Source organism: Triticum dicoccoides, chromosome 3A (genome assembly GCF_002162155.2).
Source record: "Triticum dicoccoides isolate Atlit2015 ecotype Zavitan chromosome 3A, WEW_v2.0, whole genome shotgun sequence".
NCBI classification, from domain to species: Eukaryota; Viridiplantae; Streptophyta; class Magnoliopsida; order Poales; family Poaceae; genus Triticum; species Triticum dicoccoides.
Genome location: NC_041384.1, coordinates 614,812,813 through 614,834,415, shown reverse-complemented (window position 1 = coordinate 614,834,415; position 21,603 = coordinate 614,812,813).

Sequence of the window (21,603 nt, the reverse complement as noted above, 5' to 3'; positions counted from 1 at the left end):
AATATTCTTTGGCTCCCCTTGTGTCGAATCAACAAATTTGGGTTGAATACTCTACTCTCGAAAACTGTTGCGATCCCCTATACTTGTGGGTTATCATCTCATCGCATCATCGAGATCATAGTCACTATCATCATCATCCTCATCCGAGTATTCATGTTCAACATCATATTGTGATTGATCAATTCCTGGAGAGGGCAATTCATTAGATAAATGATCATTTCTATAGTTATCCTTATGAATTCTAATAGCTCTAGAAATGATATTGCTAATGATTCCAACATCTCATTTGGCACTCGTAAGATTAGTAAGCTCAAATAAGCGGTCACCAAATTTGGGATCATTGGAACTCATCTTAATCAAGGCAATAGACTTATGGAGAATTTCATCTAGATCTTTCAAGGAATAATTTGGAAAGAGTTCCTCAAGAAATTTCCATATGGTGTAGGCACACTTAAGAGTAGGCAAACATCCAATCAAGTTTCTAGGCAAGCCTCTAGTGATAAGATTAATAGTTCTAAGATTGCGAATCATGTCAATCGATTCATCAAGGGTAGGATGCATGGGATCAACATGAGGTGCACAAGGGCTAGAAATATACTTTTTCAAGTGATGTTCATTGAAAATCTCAAGTATTTCATTTCTCCACTCATGAAAATATTCTCCATTAAGAATAGGCACTCTACATCTAAGACTCCCCAAAGTAGACTCATCCATCTTACTCCAATGGTGTTTAAAGCAAGGCAATGGAGACCAAAGCTCTGATACCAATTGAAAGGATCGAGAAGAGGTGTCTAGAGGAGGGGGGATTAGACACTAAGTGTCAAAAGTTGCAGTTTTTAATTTCTTTAAGTTGAAGTGGAGCTTAGGCACTAGTTTACCTAACACAATACATATCAAGCAAGCATGCAAAGAGTATATGAGCAGCGGAAAGTAAAGCATGCAACTTGCAAGAATGTAAAGGGAAGGGTTTGGAGAATTCAAATGCAATTGGAGACACGGATGTTTTTGTCGTGGTTCCAATAGGTGGTGCTATCGTACATCCACGTTCATGGAGACTTCAACCCACGAAGGGTAACGGTTGCGTGAGTCCACGGAGGGCTCCACCCACGAAGGGTCCACGAAGAAGCAACCTTGTCTATCCCATCATGGCCATCACCCACGAAGGACTTGCCTCGCTAGCGGTAGATCTTCACGAAGTAGGCGATCTCCTTGCCCTTACAAATTCCTTGGTTCAACTCCACAATCTTTGTCGGAGGCTCCCAAGTGACACCTAGCCAATCTAGGAGACACCACTCTCCAAGAAGTAACAAATGGTGTGTTGATGATGAACTCCTTGCTCTTGTGCTTCAAATGATAGTCTCCCCAACACTCAACTCTCTCTCTCACAAGATTTGGATTTGGTGGAAAGTTGATTTGAGTGGAAAGCAACTTGGGGAAGGCTAGAGATCAAGATTCATATGGTAGGAATGGAATATCTTGGTCTCAACACAAGTGTAGGTGGTTCTCTCTTAGAAAATGTGTATTGGAAGTGTAGGTATGTTCTGATGGCTCTCTCCACAAATGAAGAGTGGGCGGAGGGGTATATATAGCCTCCACACAAAAACTAACCGTTACACACAATTTACCAATCTCGGTGAGACCGAAGTGAAAAACTCAGTCGGACCGATTTAGCAAACCTAGTGACCGTTAGGGTTTTCGGTGGGACTGACTGGATCAACTCAGTGGGACCGATGTGCTAGGGTTAGGGTAAATCCAAAACTCAGTTTGACCGATTACTCAAACTCGGTGGGACCGATTTGGGTAATAAGTGAAATAGAGAGTTGGCCAAGCAAACTCGGTGGGGCCGATTGCATATCTCGGTGGAACCAAAAATATTGCAAAAGGTAACAGAGAGTTTGCAAGCCCATCTCGGTGAGACCGAGATCCCATCGGTGAGATCGAACTGATTAGGGTTTCTGGTAGTGGCTATGTCAACTGAACTCGGTGGCTCCGGATAGAAAGAATCGGTGGGGCCGAGTTTGACTTTTGGTTTAGGACATATTTGGAAGTGAGAAAGTGGTTGAGGGCTTTGGAGTATATCACTAAGCACTTTGAGCAAGCAGGCCATTAAACAACACCTCATCCCTTCTTAATAGTATTGGCTTTCCTATAGACTCAATGTGATCTTGGATCACTAAGATATAAAATGTAGAGTCTTGAGCTTGGAGCTTGGGCCAATCCTTTGTCCTTAGCATTTTGAAGGGGTTCCACATCCTCTAGTCCATGCCACTTCATTGTTGAACTCATCTGAAACATACTAGGTAAAAGTGTTAGTCCAACAAGAGATATGTTGTCATTAATTACCAAAATCACCCAGGGAGCACTTGTGCTTTCAAAGTGACAATCTTTTCTTCAACTTTAATAGGTGCGGCTACTTTTACTTCTATGGGAGGATGATATTTAAACCACTTCTCCTTGGGGAGATCAACATAAGTAGCAAAAGATTCACAGAAAGAAGCTACTATCTCAGAGTCAAGTCCATATTTAGTGCTAAATTTACGAAAAACATTGGTATCCATAAAAGATTTAACATAATCAAAACTAGGTGTCATACCTGACTCCTTACCTTTGTCGAGGTCCCAATCTTCAGAGTTGTGTTTAATTCTTTCCAATAAATCCCATTTGAATTCAATAGTCTTCATCATAAAAGAGCCAGTACAAGAAGTATCAAGCATGGTGCGACTGCTATCAGAAAGCCGAGAATAAAATTTTTGAATAATCATTTCTCTTGAGAGCTCATGATTGGGGCATGAATATAACATTGATTTAAGCCTCCCCAAGCTTGAGCGATGCTTTCTCCTTCACGAGGCCAAAAATTATATATATAATTGCGATCACGATGAACAAGATGCATAGGATAAAACTTCTGATGAAATTCCAATTTTAATCGTTTGTAGTTCCATGACCCCATATCATCACATAGCCTATACCATGTCGATGCATCTCCCATCAAATATAAAGGGAAGACCTTCTTCTTAACAACATTCCGGGTACACCTGCAAGCTTAAATAATGCACAAACTTTATCCACATATATTAGATGCTCATTAGGATGCTTTGTTCCATCTCCTAAAAAGGGATTAGCTAGCAGTTTTTCTATCATACCCGAAGGAATTTCAAAGCAGACATTTTCATTTTCAGTAGGTTCAATAGGTTGAGGAGCAACTCTTTGCTCTACTGGTCGGGGTGAAGATACCCCGAACAAGCCCCTCGGAGGATTACTTTCCATAGTAACAAGTGACAGTAAATTTCAGCACACTATATTAAATTTTCCTTACCAAATTCCACCTACCAAAGGCGCTTCACTCCCCGGCAATGACACCAGAAAAGAGTCTTGATGACCCACAAGTATAGGGGATCTATCGTAGTCCTTCCGATAAGTAAGAGTGTCGAACCCAAGGAGGAGTAGAAGGAAATGATAAGCGGTTTCCAGCAAGGTATTCTCTGCAAGTACTGAAACAAGTGGTAACAGATAGTTTTGTGATAGGATAATTTGTAACGAGCAACAAGTAACAAAAGTAAATAAAGTGCAGCAAGGTAGCCCAATCCTTTTTGTAGCAAAGGACAAGCCTGGACAAACTCTTATATAGAGAAAAGCGCTCCCGAGGACACATGGGAATATCATCAAGCTAGTTTTCATCACACTCATATGACTCGCGTTTGGTACTTTGATAATTTGGTATGTGGGTGGACCGGTGCTTGGGTACTGTCCTTACTAGGACAAGCATCCCAATGATTAACCTCTATTGCAAGCATCCGCAACTACAACAAAAGTATTAAGGTAAACCTAACCATAGCATGAAACATATGGATCCAAATCAGCCCCTTACGAAGCAACGCATAAACTAGGGTTTAAGCTTTTGTCACTCTAGCAACCCATCATCTACTTATTACTTCCCAATGCCTTCCTCTAGGCCCAAATAATGGTTAAGTGTCATGTAGTCGACGTTCACATAACACCACTAGAGGAGAGACGACATATATCTCATCAAAATATCGAATGAATACCAAATTCACATGACTACTAATAGCAAGACTTCTCCTGTGTCCTTAGGAACAAACGTAACTACTCACAAAGCATAAACATGTTCATAATCAGAGGGGTATTAATATGCATATAGGATCTGAACATATGATCTTCCACCGATTAAACCAACTAGCATCAACTACAAGGAGTAATTAACACTACTAGCAACCTACTAGCACCAATCCCGGACTTGGAGACAAGAATTGGATACAAGAGATGAACTAGGGTTTTGAGAGGAGATGGTGCTGATGAAGATGTTGATGGAGATTGCCCTCTCCCGATGAGAGGAGCATTGGTGATGACGATGGCGATGATTTCCCCCTTCGGGGGGGGGGGGAGTTTCCCTGGCGGAACAGCTCCGCCAGAGCCCTAGATTGGTTCCGCCAAGGTTCCGCCTCGTGGCGGCGGAGTTTCGTCCGAGAAGATTGCTTTTGATTTTTTTATCATCGAAAGACTTCATATAGCAGAAGATGGCCATCGGAGGGCCATCAGGGGGCCCACGAGGTAGGGGGGCGCGCCCAGGGGGGTAGGGCGCGCCCCCACCCTCGCGGGCAGGGTGTGGCCCCCCTGGTGAACTTCTTCCGCTGAGTATTTTTTATATATTCTGAAAACGTCTTCCATGAAGCTTCAGGACTTTTGGAGTTGTGCAGAATAGGTTTCTAATATTTGCTCCTTTTCCATCCCAGAATCCCAGCTGCCGGCATTCTCCCTCTTTATGGAAACCTTGTAAAATAAGAGAGAATAGGCATACGTATTGTGACATAATGTGTAATAACAGCCCATAATGCAATAAATATCGATATAAAAGCATGATGCAAAATGGATGTATCATGGATCAACTTGCTCAATGCTCAAATCATCAACAAAACCATGCATCCAAATGAATTTCTTCATCACCTCTGTCACTGACATGAACGCAACTTATGTGGTCAATAAATAAGCTACATACTACACTTGACACCATTGTATGTCATGCCTCCTAAAATGATACCCAACTTGAGCAATGAGTACCAATAGAAAGCAAGCACTTGAGCAACCAATATGTCAAGAGAAACACCAAATCAAGGGGAGATAGATTTTCCGTGGCAAAACCACAAGGGGCGACGAGCAATCTTCCACTGTAGAGATGAATCAAAGACAAGGTGGAAGCTAATGATCAAGTGAGGCACCAAATCCCCAATTTTAGCACTCAGATTTGGGTGGATTTGTAGATCAAGTGGCCTCACTTCTCTCCCTACCCTAGAACTATATCAAGATCATAAAAAATATTTCTATTCTAGAGCTAGGTGAGTGACATTGTGCTACATCTGGGGTTGCCCGCCGGAAGGCATTACAGATAGTGGCCAATCCTAGGGATCAATAGATCATGATATCATCACGGGCCTCTAGTTGAAGATGGGAACCAACTAGCGGAGGACTAGGATGACTTGGCGCACAAATTGCCAACTCCCCCAACTGATGTAAGTTAAGTCAGTTGGAATCCATGTAACCATAGGTCTCATTGTCCTTTATAAGGTGAGCCCAAGGGGTAGCTTAGGGATTGACAGATTAATCATCCTCCCGGTAGTCATAAACACCCTATCTTTTTAACCCCATTAAGAGAGATGTTTTCCACAATTAATCCAATCCAAAGTAGGGTAGGGTATTACCTCAACTAGGAATGCCTGAACTTGGCTAAAAACATGTGTGATTTCCTCTAGGACTTCCGGCTATGATTGATACGTCTCCAACGTATCTATAATTTTTGATTGCTCCATGCTATATTATCTACTGTTTTGGATGTTTATGGGCTTTATTATACACTTTTATATCATTTTTTTGGCACTAACCTATTAACCCAGAGCGCAGTGCCGGTTTCTGTTTTTACCTTGTTTTAGGGTTTCGAAGAAAAGGAAAATCAAACGGAGTCCAATTGACCTGAAACTTCACGGAACTCATTTTTGGAAGGAAATAAGCCCAGCAGACTTGGAGTGCATGTCAGGGGACCTACAAGGAGGCCACGAGGAAGGGGGGCACGCCCTCCACCCTCGTGGCCCCCCTGACATATTTCTTCTGCCTATATATCTCCATATACCCTTAAAACATCTGAGAGCACAATAGATCGGGAGTTTCGCCGCTAGAAGCCTCCGTAGCCACCGAAAACCAATCTAGACCCATTCTGGCACCCTGCCGGAGGGGGAATCCTTCTCCGGTGGCCATCTTTATCATCCCGGCGCTCTCCATGACGAGGAGGGAGTAGTTCTCCCTCGGGGCTGAGGGTATGTACCAGTAGCTATGTGTTTGATCTCTCTCTCTCTCTCGTGTTCTTGAGGTGATACGATCTTGATGTATCGCGAGCTTTGCTATTATATTTGGATCCTATGATGTTTCTTCCCCCCTCTACTCTCTTGTAATGAATTGAGTTTCCCCTTTGAAGTAATCTTATCGGATTGAGTCTTTAAAGATTTGAGAACACTTGATGTATGTTTTGCCGTGGATACCTGTGGTGACAATGGGATATCACGTGATTCACTTGATGTATGTTTTGGTGATCAACTTGCGGGTTCCGCCCATGAACCTATGCATAGGGGTTGGCACACGTTTTCGTCATGATTCTCCGGTAGAAACTTTGGGGCACTCTTTGAGGTCCTTTGTGTTGGTTGAATAGATGAATCTGAGATTGTGTGATGCATATCGTATAATCATACCCACGGATACTTGAGGTGACATTGGAGTATCTAGGTGACATTAGGGTTTTTGGTTGATTTCTGTCTTAAGGTGTTATTCTAGTACGAACTCTAGGGTTGTTTGTGACACTTATAGGAATAGCCCAATGGATTGATTGGAAAGAATAACTTTGAGGTGGTTTCGTACCCTACCATAATCTCTTCGTTCGTTCTCCGCTATTAGTGACTTTGGAGTGAATCTTTGTTGCATGTTTGTAGGATCGAAAGTATGTCTAGAGGGGGGGTGATTAGACTACTTGACCAAATAAAAACTTAACCTTTTCCCAATTTTAGTTCTTGGCAGATTTTAGCTATTTTAGGACAAGTCAAGCAATCATCACACAATTCAAGCAAGCACGCAAAGAGTATATTGGCAGCGAAAAGTAAAGCATGCAACTTGCAAGAATGTAAAGGGAAGGGTTTGGAGAATTCAAACGCAATTGGAGACACGGATGTTTTTCCCGTGGTTCGGATAGGTGGTGCTATCCTACATCCATGTTGATGGAGACTTCAACCCACAAAGGGTAACGGTTGCGCGAGTCCATGGAGGGCTCCACCCACAAAGGGTAATGGTTGCGCGAGTCCACGGAGGGATCCACCCATGAAGGGTCCACGAAGAAGCAACCACCCACAAAGGGTCCACGAAGAAGCAACCTTGTCTATCCCACCATGGCCATCGCCCACATAGGACTTGCCTCACTAGAGGTAGATCTTCACGAAGTAGGCGATCTCCTTGCCCTTACAAACTCCTTGGTTCAACTCCACAATCTTGTCGGAGGCTCCCAAGTGACACCTAGACAATCTAGGAGACACCACTCTCCAAGAAGTAACAAATGGTGTGTAGGTAATGAACTCCTTGCTCTTGTGCTTCAAATGATAGTCTCCCCAACACTCAACTCTCTCTCATAGGATTTGGATCTGGTGGAAAGAAGATTTGAGTGGAAAGCAACTTGGGGAAGGCTAGAGATCAATATTCATATGGTAGGAATGGAATATCTTGGCCTCAACACATGAGTAGGTGGTTCTCTCTCAGAACATATGAGTTGGAATTGTGTATGTGTTCTGATGGCTCTCTCCACGAATGAAGAGGAGGTGGAGGGGTATATATAGCCTCCACACAAAATCCAACCGTTACACACAGTTTTCCAATCTCGATGGGACCCATCAACAAACTCGGTCGGACCGAAAATGTAAACCTAGTGACCGTTAGAGATTTTCGGTGGGACTGACATGCAACTCGGTAGGACCGATGTGGTTAGGGTTTGGGCATAACATAATCTCGGTGAGACCGATTACACAAACTCGGTGAGACCGAATTTGGTAATTAGCTAACCAGAGAGTTGGTCAGGCAAACTCAGTGGGACCGATTTGCTCTTTCGGTGAGACCGAAAAGTTACAAAAAGGAAACACTGAATTTACATTGCAATCTCGGTGGGACCGATCCGCTCTTTCGGTGAGATCGAAAAGTTACGAAAGGGAAACAGAGAGTTTGCAATCCCATCTCGATGAGACCGAGATCCCTATCGGTAGAACCGAATTGCTAGGGTTTGGCAGTGGCTTATGACAAGTGAAACTCGGTGGTGCCGGATAGAAAGAATCGGTAGGACCGAGTTTGGCTTAGGGTTTAGGTCATATGTGGATATGGGAAAGTAGTTGAGGGTTTTGGAGCATATCACTAAGCACATGAAGCAAGAGGCTCATTAAGCAACACCTCATCCCTCCTTAATAGTATTGGCTTTTCCTAAAGACTCAATGTGATCTTGGATCACTAAAATATAAAATGAAGAGTCTTGAGCTTTTGAGCTTGAGCCAATCCTTTGTCCTTAGCATTTTGAGGGTTCCACTTTCACATCCATGCCATGCCAATCATTGAGCTTTCCTGAAATAATCATCTTGGAATAGCATTAGCTCAATGAACTATATGTTGTTATGAATTACCAAAACCACCTAGGGATAGTTGCACTTTCAATCTCCCCCTTTTTGGTAATTGATGACAACATATAGATCAAAGCTTCAACAAATGATAATGAGCATGAAATATATCGTCGCTTTGAGAAGTATGTGATAAGTAAGAGCTCCCCCTAAATTTGTGCATATTTAAAATTTGCTTTGGACTGCAAATGCACAAGGAGTTAGAGTCATGGGTTACTCTTCCATGTCACATACATCTTGGTGGAGCGCTTAAAATGATAAGAATGAAATACATGCACTCATCACCAAGAAAAGTGAATGATCACATAAGATAGATAAGATATTAGCATTAAGCAAGCATTAAGTGTAGCTTATGATCAAACACATGATCATCAATGTCTCACAGATAATGGCATAGTATCTCAAGCACTCAAAAGCAAACAAAGTTTGAAAAACCACCAAATAAAGAAAGAGAGAAAAAAGCAACACTCTCTCTCTCTCTCGAAGCCTATGATCTATACATTTTTCTCCCCCTTTGGCAACAAGTTACCAAAAAGTTCCTAGAAAATGCATAGTGCTAGATCGACGCTCAGGCTTGATCTTCAGGTGGTGGTGGAGTCCGGATCACTCCAAGGACGAAGGCTTCTGTAGATGCTAAAGTAGACGCTGGAGTTGGAGCTGAAGTAGACGCTGGAGCAGGTTGGGCTGGTGCTACGGCTGGAGATGAGGCAGTTGCTCTTGTGTCAGGAACTGGCACTGCAGACGACCTCGGACCTCGTGGCACTCTGGCAAAGGCATCAGTGGTTGTCTTCCCTTTCCTCTCCTGCATATCATCTTGGAGCTGCTCCATTGCAGTCTGAATCTCTGTCACCTTGACATCCAAGTCATAGAACTTTTGTTCCATGATTCTCTCTAGGCTTGCCTGGTTCTGAGTTAGGGTGGCTAGTCCTTTCTCAATCCACAGGGTGGATGCAATTAGGTAACCAAGCTGCTCTTGTTTGGTTTTCAAGAAGTACTCAGATGCCTCCTCTTGAGTTGGCATCTTGGCAGCTTTCTCCTTCCTTGCCTTCTCCTTCTTGGCTTGTGCTTGGGCAGATGATGGCTCATTCTCAGTCATGACAACTTGATTATCCTCAAAATCTGGACAGATGGTCAAGTGTTCCTTGTCCAACAAGTATATGCTCGTGCCCATCTTGGAGTTAATGAGCTCCTAAATTTGTGGGGCATACCCACAGCTCCTCTTCTGATCTGCTGCAGTCCTCTTGATGGTCTCTACCATGAGGCGCATCACCTTGAACTTCGGTGGCACATCAAAGATATGAAGCAAATTGATTGCATGGCCTCTGATCATCTTGTGATCACTTGACTTGGGCAAGAGAGTGTGCCTCAAAATCCAATTAATAGTTGGCAGCCCTGACAGAAGATAATGCACTGAGCCAAATTTGAAAGTGTCAAGTGCTTCATTTGGAATCTCCTTGTACATGTTGGACATAGAGTTGTGGTCCATCTTCTTCTTGGCATAAATGTCCAAATCATCTGCTTGCTCCTCTGGGGCATTGATCAGCTGAGCCCATTCAGCAACTGTGGACTGGTACCTAGTACCCTCTGACATCCAAATTATCCTACCATCTGGATAAAAGTGTGCAGTGGAGTAGAATTGCGTAATGAGCTCCTCGTTCCACTTTGTGAGCTTCTGCCCAACAAAGTTTGCAACTCCACAAGCACTAAAGCTGTCATACACTCCAGGGTAGTGTTCCTCATTTTCCTTCATGTACTCCCAATCAACCCATCTCATGTCACAGACTATTGGCTTCTTATCAAGCAGCACTGTCTCATAGAAGTCCTGCTATTCCTTGGTGTGAAATCTGTAATCCACAGCAGTCCTTCTCTTTGAAGCATACGGATCTGCTTCTCTCCACTTCCTCGGCCTTGAGTCTCTCCTGAGCTTCATATCCTCAGCCACAGGATGAGCATCGTTGTGGTCTGGGATCTTGGGCTTGAGTTTTCTAAAAACTTGCTCTTCATCATCTTCTTCTGCAGCTTCAGGCACTGGGGCCTTGTTCTTCTCAGCAGCTGGGATGCTTCTTGTATTTCTCTATGGTGCAGACTTGGGCTTGGAGGCAGCTTTGGGTGCTTCTTTGGGCTTAGATGCAGCAGCCCCTGTCCTGATAGCATCACCCATAAGCTTAGGTGCCTTAGGTGCTGGTGCAGCAACCTCTTCTTCTTCCTCTTCTTCCATGATGGAAGCCTTTCCAAGCACTCTGGCTACGGTCTTCTTGACCCTTTCCTTCCTTTTCTTGCCTTTAGCAGCAACTGGCTCTATGGGAGTGGGCTTCTCAGAAATCTTGGTTGAAGCTCTGGCCTTGGGCATAGGCTGCCTGCTTGCTAGCCTTTTGATCTTTAAGCCTGGCTTTGTGCCCTATGCTGGCTCAACTCTCTTTGATGTGGCTTCCTCTTCTGCCACATAGTCTTCATCCTCAGAATCTGAAGTTCTCTTCTTCCTATGTCTGGTGGCAGCTTTTGGTAAATTGCTAGGAGTACTTCTGCTGCCATCATCTGAAGAGCTGGAGGGACTAGTGCCCTCACTCATCTGCACTTGCTGCTCTGACAAGTTCTGGCTGCCACTCTGATCAGACATGTTGCAAACTCTGACTGCTGACCCTGTGAATAGTTTATAGATAAGGTAGAATAGATGAGCATCACAAAATGCAGAGATTTTTGCAAAAGAATGATCCAAAAACTTAGTTTTAGTTTCCCACTGAAATCATCTTGGATCTACCGATTTCTAAACTCGGTGATACCGAAGCAGTTTTGGCACCTAAACTAGTGAACTCGGTCAGACCGAGTCACAGTTCGGTGGCACCAAGAGTGCTAGGGTTTCACAGAGTTCCAAAATCGGTCACACCGATAAGTAATTCTTGGTCAGACCGAGTCTCACTTGTGCAATGGCATAAGCCAAATCGGTGGGACCGAGTTTTTCAACTCGGTGGGTCCGAGATGGTTTCGGCGGAAACCTAACCCTAAAATTTTCAAATCAAACCTAATCTACGAGCGCATTGACTGGATAGGAGTGTTTCAATCGTGGCAAGAATCATGATGATCACAATGTGCTAAGAATCGGATTGGAGAATAGCACAAAGATCGAGTCCATACCCTAGTTCGGCGGAGACTCTCTACGGTGGCAACGGCGGGGTAGAATTCCCGTTGACGGCGACGGAGACCAGCGACTGGAGGCGGCTGGCGGCGAGGAGACGATCCGGAGACCAAGTTGGCAGAGCAGGCTATCGCGTGGGCGAAGGGGTTCGGAGAAATTTCCAAATTTTTGCCCGTGACTATATATAGCCCGACCCTGTCGGTGTGACCGAGTGGAAAACTCGGTAGCACCGAGATTCATAACTGCAAGCAGTTACTGAAACTCGGTGTGACCGAAAGGTTCAAATCGGTTGCACCGAGATCGAAAACCTAGATCAACTTAATGATCTCGGTAAGACCGAAAGTGGGGTATCGGTCAGACCGAGAATCATAAAGAGGTTTTGGAATTTTAAGTCTATGACGAATCGGGGACTCCGAGCGCTCCTCACACAGAGTGGTTCGAATCTGACTTGATCAAATTTTGTGATGTAGCATGAATAGAGTTTGAGACGAGAAAAGCATAGATAGCTAGAGGAGGTTCTTAGGCATTCTTGTCCATCCACTTGGCAAAAGGAATAAAGCCAAATAAACAAAACAACAAGTGGATGTCCTCGAATGAGTAAAATATGCAACCAGCATGCTCACACAATAAGATGGCAAATGAAATATGTGACAAGGCATGCACAACCAATTCTAGCATCTATCAAGCAATTTGCGATGACTAGGTCATCTATATATGAGTATATTGACTTAGGAGTCAAGTGAGAACACTTGATCATAGGTCATACTCATCGTTTAAGCTCAAGTGGGGTTACCACTTTTACATAAAGCATTGTTGTGTTCACATCTTTAGAGTTGCTTTAGCTCAATTCTTAGAGTAAAGCTCCCCCTAGATGTGATATCCCCCCTTAGAGGGATGAACTAACCTCGGGTTTTGTCGATGATGACTTCATGTAGATGTTGAAGATGTGGAAGCTCAATGTTGATGTAGATCACTTGGAGCTATCCATTTGAGTGAATTGCACTTTCAATACCTACATGGGTTAGTCCCACAAGGAACAAACAAGGATATCCATAGACATAGAGTGATGCACACACAAGATGATGTCCATGAAAACTTTTAGGTTACCTTGTCCCTTGTCTTACCAACAAGAGGGTTTGTGACTCCTTGAACTAGTGCAAGATGTGGAAGTTGATTGCACTTGTTCTTGCCAAAATGATAAGAGTGAAGTATGTTGGCGGAGTCACCCTCAAGAACTCTCTAGTTCTTCTTCTTTTGGATCCACATCATCTTGATGGGAATCCTTGGAGTTGTAGTCGTACTTGATGAAGTGGAACTTGAAGTAGTCTTGGGAATCCACTTGACTAAGGTCTTAGGAGCTTCTTCAAATGCGTCAATTTCCTCTTGAAGCTTGTCCTTGCCTTTTTGCTTGTAGTCTTGTGGTGGAAGATCATCTTGAGCTTGTGTCCCCTTGAAAGAAGTATCATACTTCTCTTGTTGAGGAACAAACTTTGTCTTGGGATATTGATCTTCTTCCCACTCAACTCCATTGGCATTGAACTTTCGTTCAAAGCCAACACCTTGATTCTTCCGGTGCATTCCTTGCTTGCGCACAATTTCCTCGAATTGCTTACTCCTGGCAAGGCTTTTGTACACTCCTTTCTCTATAATTCCCTTCAATAAGCTATTTTCTTTCTCAAGTGTAACTTGACTAAGAGAATCATTAGTGGAATCAAGAGAACTACTAGAAGCAACAATATTGGATTTAGCATGATCATTGTTACTGCTAGAGGAAGAATCTTTCTTGTTCTTGTTACTAGACTTGACTTGAGGCATGTAAGTGGATAAGAGTAAACGCTTGGCAATGTAAGAAGAACTTTTCTTGCGGAGATCATCATTGATTGCTTTTAAGAACTCATGCTCTTGCTCAAGATTGAGCTTTTCAAAGCGTAATTTCTCATGAGCTCTTAAAAGTTCTCGATGATCTTCGAAGATAGTTTCATGAGCTAACTTAAGAGTGTTTAGTTCTTTAGTTAGAGCCTCAATCTTCTCCTTATCATTGTCATTCATTTTATCTTGATTAGCATGATTAATTGACGTTTCATCATAGTATTCATCACTAGAGTTGTCAACAAGCAAATCATCACCTAACAAGTCATCTTCATCACTATTGAAATCAACATACTCGGGGTGTGTTACCTTAGGACCTTTGGCCATGAAGCATCTTCCAATTCCTTCATTTGGTGAGTCAAATATGTCGTAGGAGTTGGTTGACACAAGTGCTAGACCGGCAACACCTTCATCTTGAGTATCTTCGGAGTCGGAGTGATAACTTCTATGGGAGTGGCTGTCGGAGTCGGAGCACCAACATGAGCTTGATGTCTTGTTTTGTGTAGCTCCTTGATGATTTTTCCTTCCTTTCCGAATCCTTGCTTCTCCGTGAGTATCTTCGTACATAACAATCATATCTACTCCTTCTCTCTCTTGGTGGTGATTCTTTGCTTCTTCTTTTTGGAGAATCTTCTCTTCTCTTGTAGGGAGCCGTACACTCATTGGAATAGTGTCCGGGTCTTCCACAACTGTAGCAGTTTCGCTCTCGACTAGAAGAGCTTTTGTCATTGTAGGACCTTGACTTGAAGCTTCTATCTTTGCTTCTACTATTGTAGAACTTGTTGAAGTTCTTCACCATTAAGCTCAGTTCTTCATTGAAGTTTTGTTTCTCACTTGATGATGTAGGGGCTTCACATGAGGCTTTGTAGGCACCACTTGATTTGTTATGAAGTTCCTCTTTATCCTTAAGTGACATCTCATGAGCAACAATTCTTCCAATCACCTCCGTTGGCTTGAGATCTTTGTAATTGGGCATCATTTGGATCAATGTGCACACGGTATCATATTTTCCATCCAAGGCTCTTAGAATCTTCTTGATGATGAATCTATCGGTCATCTCTTCACTTCCTAAGCCGGCAATCTCATTTGTGACGAGAGCAAGCCTAGAGTACATTTCAGCGACACCTTCACCATCCTTCATTTTGAACTTGTCAAGTTGACTTTGAAGCACATCCAACTTGGATTCCTAGACGGAGTCGGTACTTTCGTGCATATCAATCAAAGTGTCCCAAATTTCCATTGCATTCTCAAGACGGCTGATTTTGTTGAATTCTTCGGGGCATAATGCGTTGAAGAGAATATCACAAGCTTGAGCATTGTATTGCAACATCTTCAACTCATCCGCGGTAGCTTCACGGTTTGGTTCTTTCCCAAAAAGGAAGTCACCTTGCAAACCAACACACACAATAGCCCAAACGGCGGGGTTATGTCCAAGAATATGCATTTTCATTTTATGCTTCCAACTAGCAAAATTAGTACCATCAAAGTAAGGACCTCTACGGTGATAATTTCCCTCGCTAGACGCCATACTCTCCTAGGTTGTGAAACCAAGGCTATGACCACCAAAAGCTATGGAGATCAAAGCAAATGGAGACCAAAGCTCTGATACCACTTGTAGGATTGAAAGTATGTCTAGAGGGGGGGTGATTAGACTACTTGACCAAATAAAAACTTAACCTTTTCCCAATTTTAGTTCTTGGCAGATTTTAGCTATTTTAGGACAAGTCAAGCAATCATCACACAATTCAAGCAAGCATGCAAAGAGTATATTGGCAGCGGAAAGTAAAGCATGCAACTTGCAAGAATGTAAAGGGAAGGGTTTGGAGAATTCAAACGCAATTGGAGACATGGATGTTTTTCCCGTGGTTCGGATAGGTGGTGCTATCCTACATCCACGTTGATGGAGACTTCAACCCACAAAGGGTAACGGTTGCGCGAGTCCACGGAGGGCTCCACCCACAAAGGGTAACGGTTGCATGAGTCCACGGAGGGCTCCACCCACGAAGGGTCCACGAAGAAGCAACCACCCACAAAGGGTCCACGAAGAAGCAACCTTGTCTATCCCACCATGGTCATCGCCCACACAGGACTTGCCTCACTAGAGGTAGATCTTCACGAAGTAGGCGATCTCCTTGCCCTTACAAACTCCTTGGTTCAACTCCACAATCTTGTCGGAGGCTCCCAAGTGACACCTAGCCAATCTAGGAGACACCACTCTCCAAGAAGTAACAAATGGTGTGTAGGTAATGAACTCCTTGCTCTTGTGCTTCAAATGATAGTCTCCCCTACACTCAACTCTCTCTCATAGGATTTGGATCTGGTGGAAAGAAGATTTGAGTGGAAAGCAACTTGGGGAAGGGTAGAGATCAAGATTCATATGGTAGGAATGGAATATCTTGGCCTCAACACATGAGTAGGTGGTTCTCTCTCAGAACATATGAGTTGGAATTGTGTATGTGTTCTGATGGCTCTCTCCACGAATGAAGAGGAGGTGGAGGGGTATATATAGCCTCCACACAAAATCCAACCGTTACACACAGTTTTCCAATCTCGGTGGGACCGAATCAACAAACTCGGTCGGACCAAAAATGTAAACCTAGTGACCGTTAGAGATTTTCGGTGGGACTGACATGCAACTCGGTAGGACCGATGTGGTTAGGGTTTGGGCATAACGTAATCTCGGTGAGACCGATTACACAAACTCGGTGAGACCGAATTTGGTAATTAGCTAACCAGAGAGTTGGTCAGGCAAACTCGGTGGGGCCGATTTGCTCTTTCGGTGAGACCAAAAAGTTACAAAAAGGAAACACTGAATTTACATTGCAATCTCGGTGGGACCGATCCGCTCTTTCGGTGAGACCGAAAAGTTACGAAAGGGAAATAGAGAGTTTGCAATCCCATCTCGGTGAGACCGAGATCCCTATCGGTAGAACTGAATTGCTAGGGTTTGGCAGTGGCTTATGACAAGTGAAACTCGGTGGCGCCGGATAGAAAGAATCGGTAGGACCGAGTTTGGCTTAGGGTTTAGGTCATATGTGGATATGGGAAAGTAGTTGAGGGTTTTGGAGCATATCACTAAGCACATGAAGCAAGAGGCTCATTAAGCAACACCTCATCCCTCCTTGATAGTATTGGCTTTTCCTAAAGACTCAATGTGATCTTGGATCACTAAAATATAAAATAAGAGTCTTGAGCTTTTGAGCTTGAGCCAATCCTTTGTCCTTAGCATTTTGAGGGTTCCACTTTCACATCCATGCCATGCCAATCATTGAGCTTTCCTGAAATAATCATCTTGGAATAGCATTAGCTCAATGAACTATATGTTGTTATGAATTACCAAAACCACCTAGGGATAGTTGCACTTTCAATGTTGAGGGATAGTTATGTGATCCAATTATGTTATCATTGTTGAGGGAACTTACACTAGCGAAAGTATGAACCCTAGGCCTTGTTTCCTATCATTGCAATACCGTTTACGCTCACCTTTATCATTAGTTACCTTGCTGTTTTTATAATTTCAGATTACAAATACCCATATCTACTATCCATATACCACCTGTATCACCATCTCTTCGCCGAATTAGTGCACCTATACAATTTACCATTGCATTGGGTGTGTTGGGGACACAAGAGACTCTTTGTTATTTGGTTGCAGGGTTGCCTGAGAGAGACCACCTTCATCCTACGCCTCCTACGGATTGATAAACCTTAGGTCATCCACTTGAGGGAAATTTTCTACTGTCCTACAAATCTATGCACTTGGAGGCCCAACAACGTCTACAAGAAGAAGGTTGTGTAGTAGACATCAAGCTCTTTTCTGGCGCTGTTGCCGGGGAGGTTAGCGCTTGAAGGTATATCTTTAGATCTTGCAATCGAGTCTTTTAGTTTCTTGTTTTATCACTAGTTTAGTTTATAAAAGAAAACTATAAAAAATGGAATTGAGTTTGTCTCATACGGTTCACCTTTTTAATATCTTTCGTGAGTATGATGGAAAGGATAATTGTGCTCAAGTGCTAGAAGAAGAAATCTATAAAATGTTTGGCACTAAATATTTGAATGATGAGCATGATTGCAATGTTGTTAGTATGAATTCCTTGAATATCCATGATGCTAATGATATGCAAAGCCACAAGCTTGGGGAAGCTATGTTTGATGAAGATGATATTTTTGTCCCCCAAGTTTTGATGAGCAAATTTATTATGATGAAAGCATGCCTCCTATCTATGATGATTATTGTGATGACACGTATGCTTTAAAGAATAATTATAACCATGAAACTTGTCATCTTGATCTTAATTTTCAATCACATGATAGTTATTTTGTTGAGTTTGCTCCCACTATTATTCATGAGAAGAATTTTGCTTGTGCGGAGAGTAGTAAATTTTCTATGCTTGTAGAACATGAAAAGAATGCTTTAGGTGCTGGTTATATTGTTGAATTCATTCATTATGCTACTGAAAATTATTATGAGGGAGGAATATATGCTTGTTAGAATTGCAATAATATCAAGTTTCCTCTCTATGTGCTTAAAATTTTGAAGTTATGCTTGTTTTACCTACCGATGCAAGTTGATTCTTGTTCCCACAAGTTGTTTGCTCACAAAATCCCTATGCATAGGAAGTATGTTAGACTTAAATGTGATAGTCATATTCTTCATGATGCTCTCTTTATGTTTCAATTCTTATATTTTATGTGAGCATCGTTGAAATCATCATGCCTAACTAGGGGCGTTAAACGATAGCGCTTGTTGGGAGGCAACCCAATTTTATTTTAGTTACTTGATTTTTGTTCCTGTTTAGTAATAAATAATTCATCTAGCCTCTGTTTAGATGTGGTTTTATGCTTTTAATTAGTGTTTTTGCCAAGTAGAACCTTTGGGAAGACTTGGGGAAAGTCTTGTTGATCATGCTGTAAAAAACAGAAACTTTAGCGCTCACGAGAATTGCTGCCATTTTTATTTGGAAAGTTCTATTTAGTTAATTCTATTTGAATATTATTAATAGATAAATTCCTCAGGTCCATAAATTTATTTGAGAATTTTATGAGTTCCAGAAGTATACGTTTGATCCATATTACTACAGACTGTTCTGTTTTTGACAGATTCTGTTTTTCATGTGTTGTTTACTTATTTTGATGAATCTATGGCTAGTAAAAGAGTTTATAAACCATAGAGAAGTTGGAATACAGTAGGTTTAACACCAATATAAATAAAGAATGAGTTCATTACAGTACCTTGAAGTGGTGATTTATTTTCTTATACTAGCGGAGCTTACGAGTTTTCTGTTAAGTTTTGTGTTGTGAAGTTTTCAAGTTTTGGGTAAAGATTCGATGGACTATGAAATAAGGAGTGGAAAGAGCCTAATCTTGGGGATTCCCAAGGCACCCCAAGGTAATATTCAAGGACAACCAAAAGCCTAAGCTTGGGGATGCCCCGGAAGGCATCCCCTCTTTCGTCTTTGTTCATCGGTAACTTTACTTGGAGCTATATTTTTATTCACCACATGATATGTGTTTTGCTTGGAGCGTCAATTTATTTTGTTAGGATTTGCTTGCTGTTATTTATAAAAATGTTTTGCATCTTTTATTTCAATAAAAGTGGCATTGATAGCCTTTACTATGCCTATTTTAGAAGTCCACATGTTGCTGTTTGAAAACAGAAAGTTTACCGCTGTTGCAATAATTCCCTAGAAAATTCAGAATGTGATAAAATGTTGAAACTTTTTGCATATTAAGCTCTGATAAATTTAATACAGTGGGAATTTTCTTTCATAATTTTTGGAGCTAGGGAAGTATGGATGTTGCTGCATTCTTTACAGACTATCCTGTTTAGGCAGATTGCTGTTATGTTTGCATTGTTTGCATATGTTTGCTTCTTTAATGATTCTATTTGAGGATAGGACTATTAAATATGCAGAGGCATTTAGTATGCAATGTTGAATAATAATTTTAGTGATTTGCTACAGTAGAGTATGATAAGGTTTTTGCAATGTGTTATACTAACTTATCTCACAAGTCCTTGTTGAGTTTTGTGTGGATGAAGCTTTTGAGATTTAGGGAGACCGTGATATGAGAGGAATTAAGGAGACACAAAAGCTCAAGCTTGGGGATGCCCAAGGCATCCCAAGATAATACTTCAATAAGTCTCAAGCGTCTAAGCTTGGGGATGCCCCGGTTGGCATCCCACCTTTCTTCTTCAACAACTATCGGTTAGTTTCGGTTGATCCTAAGTTTTTGCTTCTTCACATGATGTTTGCCATTCTTAGAATGTCATTTTATTTTGATTTGCTTGCTGTTTGAATAGAATACCAAGATCTGAAATTATTAAATGTTAGAGAGTCTTCACATAGTTGCATAATTATTCGACTACTCATTGATCTTCACTTATATCTTTCGGAGTAGTTTGTCATTTGCTCTAGTGCTTCACTTATATCTTTTAGAGCACGGTGGTAGATTTGTTTTATAGAAACTATTGATCTCTCATGCTTCACTTAGATTATTTTGAGAGTCTTAAATAGCATGGTAATTTGCTTAAATAATCCTAATATGCTAGGTATACAAGAAGAATAATAAAATTCTCTTATGAGTGTGTTGAATACTAAGAGAAGTTTGATACTTGATAATTGTTTTGAGATATGAAGATGGTGATATTAGAGTCATGCTAGTTGAGTAGTTGTGAATTTGAGAAATACTTGTGTTGAAGTTTGTGATTCCCGTAGCATGCACGTATGGTGAACTGTTATGTGATGAAGTCGGAGCATGATTTATTTATTGATTGTCTTCCTTATGAGTGGCGGTCGGGGACGAGCGATGGTCTCTTCCTACCAATCTACCCCCCTAGGAGCATGCGCGTAATACTTTGGTTTCATAACTTGTAGATTTTTGCAATAAGTATATGAGTTTTTTATGACTAATGTTGAGTCCATGGATTATACACACTCTCACCCTTCCACCTTTGCTAGCCTCTCTAATACCGCGCACCTTTCGCCGGTATCATACACCCACCATATACCTTCCTCAAAACAGCCACCATACCTACCTATTAAGGCATTTCTATAGCCATTCCGAGATATATTTCCATGCAACTTTCCACCGTTCCGTTTATTATGACACGCTCCATCATTGTCATATTGCTATGCATGATCATGTAGTTGACATTGTATTTGTGGCAACGCCACCGTTCACAATTCTTTCATACATGTCACTCATGAGTCATTGCACATCCCGGTACACTGCCGGAGGCATTCATATAGAGTCATATTTTGTTCTAAGTATCGAGTTGTAATTCTTGAGTTGTAAGAAAAATAAAAGTGTGATGATCATCATTACTAGAGCATTGTCCCAGTGAGGAAAGGATGATGGAGACTATGATTCCCCCACAAGTCGGGATGAGACTCCGGACGAAAATAAATAAATAAAAGAGGCCAAAGAAACCCAAATAAAAAAAAGAAAAGAGGCCATAAAAAAGTGAAGGCCCAAAAAATAATAAAAAATGAGAGAAAAAGAGAGAAGGGACAATGTTACTATCCTTTTACCACACTTGTGCTTCAAAGTAGCACCATGATCTTCATAGTAGAGAGTCTCTCATGTTATCACTTTCATATACTAGTGGGAATCTTTCATTATAGAACTTGGCTTGTATATTCCAATGATGGACTTCCTCAGATTTCCCTAGGTCTTCATGAGCAAGCAAGTTAGATTAACACCCACTTAGTTTCTTTTTGAGCTTTCATATACTTATAGCTCTAGTGCATCCGTTGCATGGCAATCCCTACTCACTCACATTGATATCTATTAATGGGAATCTCCATAGCCCGTTGATACGCCTAGTTGATGTGAGACTATCTTCTCCTTTTTGTCTTCTCCACAACCACCACTCTATTCCACCTATAGTGCTATATC